Source organism: Oryctolagus cuniculus, chromosome 3 (genome assembly GCF_051225735.1).
Source record: "Oryctolagus cuniculus isolate XC-2025 breed Fujian yellow rabbit chromosome 3, ASM5122573v1, whole genome shotgun sequence".
Taxonomy (NCBI): domain Eukaryota; kingdom Metazoa; phylum Chordata; class Mammalia; order Lagomorpha; family Leporidae; genus Oryctolagus; species Oryctolagus cuniculus.
Window position 1 is genome coordinate 44,714,810 of NC_142869.1, and position 14,197 is coordinate 44,729,006.

At 41.2% G+C, this 14,197-nt stretch overlaps 1 protein-coding gene across 3 annotated transcripts in view; it reads right to left on the reverse strand.

The window, feature by feature from the left end:
* Positions 1-14,197, reverse strand: part of SLC39A10 (solute carrier family 39 member 10) — a 264,604-nt gene that overhangs the window by 116,404 nt on the left and 134,003 nt on the right. Inside the window, exon 1 of one of the 3 annotated variants that reach the window (XM_089330146.1) lies at positions 2,086-2,211. The exons of the other annotated variants lie outside the window; for them this stretch is intronic. The gene's annotated coding sequence lies outside the window, so the exon portion shown is untranslated. Of the gene's footprint in view, positions 1-2,085; positions 2,212-14,197 lie in introns of those variants that run through there. 3 annotated transcript variants of the gene reach the window in all.

Here is a 14,197-nt window from a genome sequence, read left to right on the forward strand (position 1 = left end):
TACACATCCAGAGAAATTCAATCAGTCTGCTGAAGAGATGTTTGCCTCCTCATTTCACCATGCACGCAGCACAATAGCCAAGATATGCAATCAGCCTAAGTGTTCATCACCAGGTAAATGGATTCACAAAACATGGCGTATACTCATATATGCAATGGAATACCAGTCAGTCTTAAAAAGGAAACACTGTTAGTTATGAAAACATCAACGAGACTTGAGAACATTTTGCTAGGTGAAATAAGCCAGGCACAAAATGTCAAATACAGCATAATCTCACTCAAGAATGTCAAATTCATATGAAGTAGAAAAGTGGTTGCCAGGAGCTGAAGGAAAAAAAAAGTCTAGGGAAGGGGGGGGGGGACACCTAGCAAAGGGCTAAAGTTTCAGATGCTCCAGAGGAATAAACTGTAGTCATTTACTGCATGGAATAGTGGCTGACTATAATAAATAACAACACACTGTATACTTCAAAATTCATAAAATGATAGATTTTTAAATATTTTCACCACAAAAACCTAAGCATATGAGGTGATAGATTTGTTAACAGAATTTAATCATTTTACAATACACACAAAAATTAAAACATCACATTTTACTCCATAAATACATGTCAGTTAAAAATAAAGAAAAAAATGTTTTAAAAGATTCATTTATTTTTTTTGAGAGGAAGAGTTACCGACTGAGAGAGGGAGAGACAGAGAGAGAAAAAGAGAGGATATCATCCACTGGATCACTCCCCAAATGGCCACAATGGCTGGAGCTGAGCCCTTCTGAAGCCAGGAGCCAGGAGCCAGGAGCCTGGTCTCTCACGTAGGTACAGGGGCCCAGGGACCTCTTTGTCTCTCAATAAATACATATTTAAATATTTAAAATAAAAGAAAAAGCTATAATCCATTTTGGATAAATTGGAATGCTATATAATTACCATGATATTCTACCTACCAACTAATTAAATAGCCTAGATGTGTATGTAATTGGTTGTGAAAAAGCTTTTTTGATCATTTGGGATGAGAAAATTTAGTAAATATTTCTAATTGTATGTTCACAATGATTATCCTTTTTTTCTGGGACTTATCGACATTCCCAAACTGCCAATTGAGCCACCCCTACAGTAGTTTCAAAACCTAAAGGTCGAGGCTGGCACCGTGGGCTCACTTGGTTAATCCTCCACCTGCGGCGCCGGCATCCCATGTGGGCGCCGGGTTCTAGTCCAGTTTGCTCTTCTTCCAGTCCAGCTCTCTGCTGTGGCCCAGGAAGGCAGTGGTGGATAGCCCAAATGCTTGGGCCCTGCACCCACATGGGAGACCAGGAGGAGGCACCTGGCTCCTGGCTTTGGATCGGCGTAGCTCCAGCCATAGCGGCCATTTGGGGGGTGACCCAACAGAAGAAGTAAGATCTTTCTCTCTGTCTCTCACTGTCTAGCTCTATCTGTCAAATAAAAAACAAAAACAAACAAACAAAAAACCTAAAGGTAAAGAAAGTTGCCATTATAAGAGGTCATTAAAATCGGGGGGGGGTGGGTGGGGTGGGGTGTCACACCAGAGCTATCCTTGAGTTAAACTCTGAATTATAAAAAGCTCCCCTACTTGAAAGATTAATCTTTGTTCCTTTTGAGCTATTGAACCAGACCACCACATATACCTTGCTAAGAGTATGGAACAGCCTACATCTGGCCCAGGGCTGTGGTCACTATGCATTAAATTGCTCTCCGCCCTTTATGTGGGAGAGAGCACCACTAAAGGAAGCAAAATGAGATCATGGATATGGAAGCCAGAATTTACTGGATTAGGACATAGGTGGAGCTGCCAGTCCTCCACGGTTCAGGAAGAGCCGGTGTAGCTTGGACCATCAGAGCCAGGCTCAGCAAGTTTGTAATGGGCATTTGCATTTTGCATCTCTTGCCCCCTATCACTGTGTGGAAGGTGAAGGCAATATATCTTGGTTGAGAAAGCATTAATTGTGATCAGGCAGATCTGGCTTGAGTCCTAGCATTGCCATTTATTATGTCAGTTTACCTAACTACATACACCCCCATACCCTCCAAGTCTCAGTTTCCTTATTTGTAAAATAGGATGATAATTATACCTGTTTCATAGGTGCCTGTTGTGCAGGTTGGATGACATAATGGATGTCAACAAAGCACTTAGTACAGGTCCTGGCATTCTCAGTGGATGTGAGCTGAACTCAATGAAACATCACTGCACAGCCTCAACTGTCTGGAAAAAAGTGAGAGAGCTAAGGATGCCCATGTAGTCTGGAGCCCTCTGAAGTTGGGTTGCTGTGCTCTTCTGTCTTCTTGTGATTTCAGATCCCCATTCTATGATTCATCCTTGTCATGGCCAGAGGATGCCAAAGACATTTCTTCATTCAACAAGTGTTTAATAAGTGCCAACTCCACCAAGTAGTTAGCTGTGTTAGCACACAGCACACTTGGTATCACACAGAGAGAGTCGAAAAGATAGTCAATCAATAATCAACATACAAATACAGTAATTATAACTTGTCAGAATGAAAAAAACTGCAGTATTCCTGTCTAGATGAGTTGTGAGGGGGAAACATCTATGAGAAGGGGAAGCTTAAAATCAGACATCAAAGATAAGAAAGAGCAGATTCTCCCTCTAGTAATCACCAGCCTCATCTGCCCTGTGACCTCCCTGTCATTAGGGCTATCACTCTCCTGAGGGCCCATCAGGAGACATCCAGGATGGACTATTTCCTTGCATTGAGTGACCCAAGGGCCATGGTCATAGATGTAGTCATGAGGCAGCCCCATGTGCACTTGTGAAGGCTGTTACTACTTTAGTACCCCAGAAAAAGCAGGTGCCCTGGTGGGAGGCTGTACTGGGACCCTTCAAAGAGTCCAAGGAGGATGTAATTAAAAGATATGTTAGGGGCTGGTGCTGTGGCGTAGTTGTGCTAATCCTACACCTGTGGTGCCAGCATCCCATATGGACACTGGTTCATGTCCTGGCTGCTCCTCTTCCAATCTAGCTCTCTGCTATGGCCTAGGAAAGCAGTAGGAGATGGTCCAAGTGCTTGGGCCCCTGCACCCGAGTGGGAGATCTGGAAGAAGTTCCTGGCTCCTGGCTTCGGATCTGCCCATCTCTGGCCATTGTGGTCATTTAGAAAGTGAACCAGCGGATAGAAGACCTTTCTCTCTGTCTCTCCCTCTCTGTGTCTGTAGTTGTACCTCTTAAATAAGTAAACTTTAAAAATCTTTTAAAAAAATATATGTTAACACTTTTGGTGCAAAAAATGTTGAAATCCATGCATATATGGTGTCTTCAACAAGTTCATGAAAAATGTGTCTTATGAATCCATTATGCATGGATTTAAAAAAATTTTTTTGCAACAAAATAAACTCATAATTTTGGTGCGGGCATTTGGACCAGCACTTAAAACACCACTTGGGATGCCCACATCCCTTATGTGAGTGCTTGGTTTCAAGTTCTGGCTTGGCTGTTGATTCCAGCTTCTTTGTTAATGGGCACCCTGGAAGGCAGCCAGTGATGGCTCAAGTACTTGGGTCCCTGCCACCTACTTGGGAGACCTGGAGTTTCCAGCTCATGGCTCTGGCCAGACCCAGCTCTGACTGTTGTAAGCATCTGGGGTATGAACCAGCAGATGGGAGATCTTTCCCTCTGTGTCTCCCTAATAAATAAAATAAATAAGTGAAATTTTTTTTAAAAAACAAACTCATGTTTTTAATAGAATTTTCCATGAGCCTTTTAAACAAGGTACTCTATTTGATAGAAAGGGTGGGGAGGGGGGAGGGAGAGAGAAAGTACTCCTATCTGCTGGTTCATTCCCCAAATGCTGACAACGGCTGGTACTGGGCAAAGTAGAAACTGGGAGCCTGAAACTTAATCCAAGTCTCATGAATAGGTAGCAGGAAACCAACTACTTGTGTCATTACTGTTATCTCTTGTAGTCTGCATTAGCAGGAGGCTGGAATCAGGATCCAGAGCTGGGATTTGAACTCAGATATGCCAATGTAGGACATAGGCATCCTAACTGACATCTTCACCAGATAGCCCAAATGCTGGTCTTTCCCATGAACTTTTAAAAGCACCTTTGTATCCACCTTTTTGTGAGAATGTGGGCCTTTTTCTACTTCACATACATAGAATTGGACAGTAGCCCTGGGTCCTTCACAATCAAATCACACTCAGAAGCCAGTAAAATTGACCCCCCCTCCTTTATTTACTTTAACTAATTTACTTTCACTTTCATTGGAAGACATAAAGATTGAATGAAACAGAGACGGAACAAGATCTTCCATCCTCTGACTCATTCCCTAAAAGCCTGCAACAAGCAGAACTGGGCTAGGCCGAAGCCAGAAGCCTGGAACTCAATCCAGGTCTCCCACCCATGAAGACATCAGGGACCCAAGTACCTGAGACATCATTTTAGAATTGGAAGCAGAGCCCAGATTGAAACCATGTTGTCTGTGGGTGTCCCCAGCGGTGACTTAGATGCTGCACCAAACACTAGCCCCAGAGAAAGGCTTTCAAAAGGAGGCTGGAAGTCGGGACTCAATCAAGGTGGATTCCCAGAGCAGCCCAACTTAATTCCCAAGTATAAGCAATTTAAAGAACCTATAGTACGGTAAATCTGCCCCATGACTCACAACCCTCTTGGCATCTGAGCTGGCTGTCTAGCTGAGTGGAGCTGTGGGGGCCATCCCAGGCAAAGGAAGGCTAGCCTGGGTCCCAGTGGCCTAAGTCCTCACTTCTTCCAGCAAGTGGTCCTGTCTACCAGTCTCTGTCTGGCAGAAGTGGGCCCCTAAACTGTGACTAATGGTCCATTTCTCATATTCTCAAAACTAAACAGTTGTGGTTGGAGGCGGAATGATTTTCCTTCAGACCAGAGCAGAATTATTCTTTCTGATAATCTAAAACAAGGGTTAGGGGTGGACATTGTGGTGCAGTGAGTTCAGCCACTTCTTGGAGTGCCTGCATCCATATCTGAGTGCTTCCCTTCCTCCAATCCACCCTCCTGCTGATGCTCCTGGGAAGACAGTGGATGAAGGCCCAGAGATTTGTGTCTCTGCCACTCACATGAGAAACCTAGATGGAGTTCCTGGCTCCTGGCTTTCGCCTGGCCCATCCTGACTTTTTTTTTTTTTTTTTTTTTTTTTTTTTTTTTTTTAAGAGGAGAGAAGAAAGGCGTGTGAATCAGCAGGTGGAAAATCAGTCTCTCCCTCTCCCTCTTCATGTCATTTTGCCTTTCAAATAAGAAAATAAAAAAAGATTAAAAAACAGGGCACAAAAATCCATTTTGGGTTGCAATGACTTCTGGAGGTAATAAAAAAAGAAATATTCAGGGAAGAGATGTAGGAGACCATGAGCTAAGGACAAGAGAATGTCAAGTTAATGTTTGCATTCTTGGGGCAGTAACTAATTAAACTATTTCAGGGGGAGAGGAAAAGTTTTCATAGAGAATTGCATTGTTAGTTTCAGTCAGTTTAACCCAAGAAATCTCCACATAATTCTCTGTTGGTTAGCTTTCTTACATATTATAACCTAGAATTATGTAGATAAATTCTCAGGCTAAGACATGCTGGCCTAATTAAGAACAGCTCAGACTAGCAAGCAGGCCTCTATGATTTTAAAGATAGCACCTATACTTAGGGCAAGAACTAGCAAAACTGGCCAGACTTGATTTCTATCAAAGTTTTCTTGGAGGGAATTAAAAAACTAAAAGCAAAAGGTATTGGTCTCTTCAGAGAATTAAAATGGCATAAAGCTGAGCTTTATATCAGTAGCATGGAAATTTGATATGATTTCATTTCGATGCATTAAGAAAGAAAAACACACCCCCCTCCACATTTGGAGATTGCATAAATTTTAATTCTAATTCATAAATTGCACAAATCCAAATCAGTCACAGTTCCAATCCAGAAATCCTGGTTTTCCAGTATGTCAGTATGTCTATAGTAATTTCAAGGAGTGTTGTGGAAATCTCAAAATAAAATTTATATTGATTTGCCTGAATTTTAAAAAGAAATAAACATGAAATGTAAATTTCTGGGGTAACAGTGAGGCTGCTCTAAGAAAACTGATAATCTCTATTGCAAATACTACCATTTTTATTCCTGGTCTACCAACATGACTGATATCTCTTTTAAAAAAGAGTCATGCAAAGAAACAAAAGCTTTGTAAAGAGACCATAATAAAAATTTGCAATCAGTAAAGAATGCATTTATGACATAAAATTTTCACTGCTATAATCTTTCTTACTTCTGCTCCTACCCCCATTCTGAGCAGTCAACCATAAAACCAAATTTGTCTGATTCTTCATATATATTTAAGGTCTGTTTCTCTGAATATTTTTCTTTGGCTGTTTTCTTTCAGAACATTATTGAAAGGGAGCTATCTTTTGAACTTTAAACAAGTGGAACATAGGAACATGCAATAAACCATGCAAGGACAGATTTAGAAATGCAACCTACATGCCTTTCAATTTAATGCTCACATATGATTGTCTGGAAGCTAAGCTAGATTTGAGATTATCCATCCAACCAGCCCAATACCTAGAATTCTGGGTGAGGCTGAAAATGCATAGTTCATGTATTCATTCATTCATAGCATAGTTCATGTATTCATTCATTCACGCAAAAAATGTTTGTGAAGAACCAGCGGTACTCAGTACGTGGGATGCCAAGGTGAACATAAAATATCAAAGTGACCTGATTGACATACAGAGTACTCTATCTAGAAAGAGTAGAATTTCAGTGTACATGCAACATTCAAGAGGACACATCAGATTTTTGTACTGAAAATAAATCTCAATACATTTAAAATGATTGAAAATAAAATATGTCCTTGGCCATAGTGGAAGAAAATGATGGGCATCAGGGCATAACTCCAGATATGGCACCTTGGCATTTAAGGAAAGTGGAGAAACAGAAGATTTCTCTCGTTTCCTCTCACTCTTTCCCTGAAGCAAGTCTAAAGTGGGTCATAAGACCCTCATTCTAAGTAACTTTTCTTGCTAAGTTTCTTCCAGTTAGTAATTCTATCTCCAATTCTACTTCCTCAAGACTGTACACTGTTCACCAGATGAAGCATAAAAATATGCAGGGTTGGGACAGACATTCGGCCTGGCAGTTAAGATGCCTACATCCCATTTTGGAGTGCCTTGGTTCCATACTGTCCTCTGGGTCCTGACTCCAATTTCCTGCTAATGTCTACCCTGGGAGGAACAGATGATGGCTCAGGTAGTTGGATCCCTGACACTCGTAGGATTGTTTCCACCTCCTGGCTTAGGCCTAGTCCCACCCCTGGCTGTCAAGGGCAACTGGGGAGAGAAACAGAGGATGTGAGCTCTCTTTCTATCTGCCTACCTCTCTCTTTCTGTCTCCCTGCCTCTCGGATAAATAAAATAAAAAATTTTGAAAAATACACATATTTCTTTGAGTCTTTGTTTTCTTATAAAGTCTCTTGTATCATGAAAAATTTATATTTAATAAATTGTATGCTTTACTCTTGTTATTTTGTTTTTTGTTACAGGAGTCTCAGTCATGAATGTAACCATGGGTGAGGATAAGAAGTCTTCTGTCCCCTTTAGAAAAAAAAGTCAATAATTTTCTAAATACACAAAAAAGCCTGAACTATTTAGAATAAGCAGAATAAGCAGTATGCTTCTAAATAGCATATAATAAAAAGAAAAAAAATATTTTGAAATGAAAAGCAACTAGAAAAGTAAGTTAAACCCAAGGTAAATGAAATGAAGAAAAAAGGTAAATAGTAGAAATCAATGAAGAAGAAAATGAACAATACTAAAAGCTGAGGGACCAGCATTGTGGTAGAGCAGCTTAAGCCGCTTCCTGTGATGCTGCATTCCAAATGGACATCTGCTCACGACCTGGCTGCTCCACTTCTGATCCAGCTCCCTACTAATGTGTCTGGGAAAGCAGTGGAAGATGGCCTTAGCACTTGGGTCTCTGCACTCACGTGGAAAATTCGGGTGAAGCTCCTGGCTTCTGGCTTCAGCTTGGCCCTGCCCTGGCCAGTGTGGCCATTTGGAGAGTGAATCAGAGGATGGCAATCTCTTGCTCTCTCTCTCTCTCTCACTCGCTCTCTCTGTCTCTCTCTCCCCCTCTCTCTGTAACTCTGCCTTTCAAATAAATACAATAAATCTTTAAAAAAGGATAAAAGCTGAAATAAAATAAATGATAAACGAATGACAAAATATCCAGTCTAATCAAAGGTAAATTTTTTTCCTGACGTTGCCAAATTCTGATTGGTAAGGAAACCAATCAAATCCTAACCTTTCTTTTGGAAGAAGATGTTTGAAAGCATCGGCATACTCATATTTAGTTATTAAAGCATATTTAGTGACTACAGGAAATAAAACTGGAAAATCAAAGAAAAAAAGTGAAAAAATGTAATGGTTTTTTGATTAGCATTAAACATTTAAGGCAATAAGAAGAAAAAAATAAACCAAGAAAAAGGATGTTGTTCAAAAGTAAAAAAGGGAGACTTGTATAAATCAACAACAATAAAAATCTTTATTTCCTGACTAGGAAGCAAAAATAAAGAAAAACGATCCAACCAGATGGACAAAACTCCAGGGGCAGCCTTAGTGTTGGATTTGTGGTTGCCAAGTGGTTTCCAGAAATTAGGTTCCATTAAATGAATTGATTATTTAGAGATCTGACATTCACTACATCTTCGTTTTGTGCAACAAGCCTAACATTTAGAGCAAGCTCCTTAGCTGCTGGAGGAGCTGCCCTGCCGCCACCTTCACATTCCAGGGGCCTCTCCTCTGCTTCAGGATGACAGCTGCATTCCTCTTTCTGGCAGTTAGACCTTCAGCTCTGGGGAGTGAAGATACCCTGCAGATTTGCAACAATTATCCTAACTCACTTTGCACTACATTATTGCTGTCTGGCACTCCCCCGCTGATCCGCTGGCCAGTGCTGCCACTCAGGTCTGATGAAGCTATTACAAAAGACAGAAGAAATTTAAAAACCCAGTGTGCTGACTTAGGACATCTCACATTCTCCTTAAAAGCAGGTATCCTTTTAACCTAGATACTGTACCACAACTTCTTCTTCTGTTTCCTTAACTTGCTAAAAGAAGGTGCTACATACCAAATGTTTCACAGACCTAGTGATTTTGATGGATGCTTGTCCCTGAAGCACCTGCTGTCTTCAGTACTGAAGAGCAAAAGACTCTGAGAAGCCGTTCAAGGCTAATGAAAATGAGCACATTCTTAAAAATGCTGCAGAGTTTTATAGAGAAATAAATCACCCTGATGCAATGAAATCCTTTGCCCAGCAGGCTGTAAGGGCAGTGAGGTTTCTGAGAAACCTTGGCAGCTGGTGGGGAATTGCCTGTCAGGGAGTCCGATGAGACTGAACAGCCCACTGCACTGCTGGGCAATGGGTTCGAATGCAGTGATATGCACTAGAAATGGAGCCAAGTGTGGGGCAGTAAGAGATGATTGAAACTCAACCTCCTGAAGCCTCATGTCACAGAAATACCATGACACTGATGCTGATGCCATCAACTAACTCCACTGTTGCCAAGATTGCTGCCTGAAAAATGACTTACAGAGACAAAGGGCCAGGCTGCTCGATGCTTTGGCTGTTGCCTAACTGAAACGCATTCTAAGGCCATGGTACTCATTCACCAGAGGTGATGTGACTATGTATAAGAGAATGTACTGAATTCTCATGACTTAACAATGCCTCAGCATCTATTTTCAATGTAATTAGGGAGTTCTCAACCCAGAAGTAGTGCCTAGTCACCTTAGTCACCCATGGGTTCCACTTCTCTACCAATTTCTAATGCTTCAATGTGGCTGATCCAGTTAGCTATCATCCACAACAGCCTTTGGTGACCACAGAGACAGCTAGAGACAACCTACTTGACTCACTCTACTTATCCCTACACCCTGGAGGGACTGCACAGATATGCCCTAGGGACCACTTTTTAGTCACAGTGTTGTGTTTACTTGCTCCAAATACACTAATTAGATTCCCCCATGGGAGACTTCTTATGTAATACTCTGGACCCCAATACAGGCTTTGATCCTCGGTTCTCTGTTCTTTTTCTCTCTCTTCTTCTTTTTTTTTTTTTTTAAATTTATTTTGCCTTTTTTTTGGTGAATTAAAATTTTTTTATTATTTATAAAAAGGGAACAAATTTTATATATACAGTTGTAAGAGCATAATGATACTTCCCACCATTCCCTCTCTCCCCTAATCCACTGTTGGAATGAAAACTGGTAAAGCCACTGTGGAAGACAGTATGGAGATACCTCAGAAATCTGAATATAGACCTACCATATGAGCCAGCCATCCCATTCCTGGGAATTTACCCAAAGGAAATGAAATCAGCATATTAAAGCTGCAATACAGATAACCCTATGTGTATTGCAACTCAAATCACAATAGCTAAGACATGGAATCAACCCAAATGCCTGTCAAGTGAAGAATAAAGAAATTATGGTATATGTACACCATGGAATACTACAGAGCAGTAAAAAAAAATAAAGAAATCTGATCACTTGCAACAAAATGGATGAGTCTAGGAAACATCATAATTAATGAAATAAGCCAGTCCCAAAGGGACAAATACCATATGTTCTCCCTGACCTGTGATAACTAATAAAGCACCTAAAAGGCAACTGTAGATGTGAAATTGACATTTTGAGAAGCAATGACTTGAGGAACAGTTTTATTTTTTTCATACTATTTGTTGAACTCTTTCCTTACCATAACGTTAGTCATATATGTATAAACTCAGTTGAAAATAGATCTTTTTTTTTCTTTTTTTTCTTTTCTTTTTTTTTTTTTTTTTTTTTTTTTTTTGACAGGCAGAGTGGACAGTGAGAGAGAGAGAGAGAGAGAGAGAGAGAAAGGTTTTCCTTTTGCCGTTGGTTCACCCTCCAACGGCCGCCGTGCCCGGCGCGCTGCGGCCGGCGCACCGCACTGATCCGATGGCAGGAGCCAGGTGCTTATCCTGGTCTCCCATGGGGTGCAGGGCCCAAGCACTTGGGCCATCCTCCACTGCACTCCCTGGCCATAGCAGAGAGCTGGCCTGGAAGAGGGGCAACCGGGACAGAATCCAGTGCCCTGACCGGGACTAGAACCCGGTGTGCCGGCGCCTCAAGGCGGAGGATTAGCCTAGTGAGCCGCAGCGCCGGCCTGAAAATAGATCTTAGTAAAAAATAAGAGTGTGAATAAAAGAGAGAGTAGGAAAAGTGGTGGGAGTATGAGTGGGAGGGTGGGCACAGTTGGAAAAATCACCATGTTCCTAAAGTTGTAATTATGAAGTATATGAAGTTGGTAACTGTAAAGCAGTATAGCTCTGTATACAGTCCTATGGACTTACTTCCAAGAGTACAGTTTAAAAACTTGCCATGGGACCCTAAATCCCCTTAAGCTGGGTAGTAAAAATACCATTTTAACAGTTAAAGTGGTCATATGGATAGGATTAAGGGTCTGGTAATAATAATAATAGATAGAATTAAAAAGGAGTGAATGCTCCAACATGGGAAGCAGTCCACACAGCAGACTCATAGATGACAATTGCTTCAAGTAGCACTCTGACCTCAGAATCAGCCCTTAAGGCATTCTAGTCTAGCTGAAAAGCCCACGAGAGCATTTCAGGCATGAAAAGCCAAGATACTGTGGCAAAAAATGTCCTACATTAAGGACCTTGGTGAGGGAGATCCCAGTGGAAAGAAGTGGTCATCAAAGATGGAGGTACTTTTCTCTGAAGGAGAGAACTTCCACTTTGCTTACGGCCTTGTCTAAATACTGATGGATTTTGTGGATTCAAAAGGTTTCCACAGCGTAGCAGCTCATGTCAAGAGCCCTGGGTTATCACCAAGGTCAAACATAAGGATGTTAATTGTTAACAACAGGAGTCATTGTGCACTACCTATGTAGGATCACTTGGAAAAGATGTATCATTCTTGGGTGATTCTTTAAAGTTAATTAAGTTTCTAAAAGAAAAAAAAAAAGTGAAATTAAGTTCAAGATGCAATGACTGAACAACCCTTGTCTTGACTGTTGAGGAACAGGTTTTTGTTGTTGTTGTTGTTGTTTTGTTCAAATTATTGAACTCTTTATTTAGTATAGAGTTTGCTTTCTATGTACAAAGTTAATTGAAAATGGATCTTAGTGGAGAATAGGACTGGGAATGGGAGAGGGAAGTGGAAGTGGGGTGGGAGTCTGGGTAGGAGGGTGGATATGATGGGAAGAATCACTATATTGTTTTTGTGGTTTTTTTTTGTCTGATTTGCCTTTTTTTTAACTTTTATTTAATGAATATAAATTTCCAAAGTACAACTTATGGATTACAATGGCTCCCCCACCCCATAACTTCCCTCCTACCCGCAACCCTCCCCTTTCCCTCTACCTCTCCCCTTCCATTCACATCAAGATTCATTTTCAATTATCTTTATATACAGAAGATCAGTTTAGCATATATTAAGAAAAGATTTCAACAGTTTGCACCCACATAGAAACACAAAGTGAAAAATATTGTTTGAGTAACAGTTATAGCATTAAATCACAATGTACAGCACATTAAGAACAGAGATCCTACATGAGGAATAAGTGCACAGTGACTCTTGTTGTTGACTTAACAAATTGACACTCTTGTTTATGGCATCAGTAATCACCCTAGGCTCTAGTCATGAGTTGCCAAGGCTATGGAAGCCTTTTGAGTTCACCGACTCTGATCATATTTAGACAAGGTTGTAGTCAAAGTGGAAGTTCTCTCCTCCCTTCAGAGAAAGGTACCTCCTTCTTTGATGACCTATTCTTTCCACTGGGATCTCACTTGCGGAGATCTTTCATTTAGGGTGGTTTGTTTTTGTTTTTGTTTTTGTTTTTTTCCCCAGAGTGTCTTGGCTTTCCATGCCTGAAATACTCTCATGGGCTTTTCAGCTGGATCCGCATGCCTTAAGGGCTGATTCTGAGGCCAGAGTGCTGTTTAGGATATCCACCATTCTATGAGTCTGCTGAGAATCACTATATTCTTAAAGTTGTACTTATGAAATGCACGAAGTTTATATTCCTTAAATAAAAGTTTTCTTTGGGAAAAAAAGTGAATGATGATTCCCACTAAGGAATAATTGTACCTTCTATTTTTAATAAATTTCAAGGTTTACACAGGAAAAAAAGATTTTTTTTTGGTGAATTTTAAGTTTTTTTTTTAATTTATTAAAAAGGGAACAAATTTCACATACACAGTTGTAAGAGCATAATGCTACTTCCCACCATTCCCTCTCTCCTCATTCTTTTCTTATTTTCCTTTTAATTTGTATATTTTGTCTATTTGAAAGGCAGAGTTAGAGATAAGGGGAGACAGAGAAAGAGAGGGATATCTTTCATCTGCTGATTCACTCCCCAGATGACTGCAGTTCACTATCCAAATGGCCCAGTTAGAGCTGGGCCATACTGAAGCTAGGAGCCTGGAGCTTCTTCTAGGCCTCCTACGTGGGTACAGGGGACCCAGGACTTAGTCCATCTTTTGCTGCTTTCCCAGGTACATTAGCAGGGAGCTGGATGTTAAGTGCAGCAAGTGTTGTGCATATGGGATTCCAGCTTCACAGGTGGTGGCTTTACCTGCTAAGCCACAGCACCAGCCCCTGTTCTTTTCTCTTGCTCTCCACCTGCTAATTGAAGATGCATGTCCCCATGATTCACACTTTTTTTTCAGCTGTGTGAAGCATGCTGTGCCCCTCTCTGGCAGCTGTAAGTAATAAAGTGTCATTTAAAGTATTTCGTTGGTCCGGTGCTGTGGTGCAGTAGATTAAAGCCCCGACCTGCCATGCTGCCATCCCATATGGAATCCAGTTTGAGTCCTGGCTGCCCCACTTCTGATCCAGCTCTCTGCTATGGCCTGGGAAAGCAGTAGAAGATGGTCCAAGTCCCTGGGCCCCTGCACCCGTGTGGGAGACCCGGAAGAAGCTCCGGGCTCCTGGCTTCGAATAGGCACAGCTCTGGCTATTGCGGCCATTTGAGGAGTGAACCAGTGGATGGAAGACCTCTCTCTCTCTCTGTTTTTCCATCTGTCTGTAACTCTGTCATTTAAATAAATAAAATAAATCTTTTTAAAAAAAGTAAAGTATTCTGTTAGTACCCACTCCATATTTCACCTGACTGATACACCTGAACCTGATTTCTTTCCTTGCCAGGACTCTCTGAGAGAGCGGCTGTGGTTGAAGG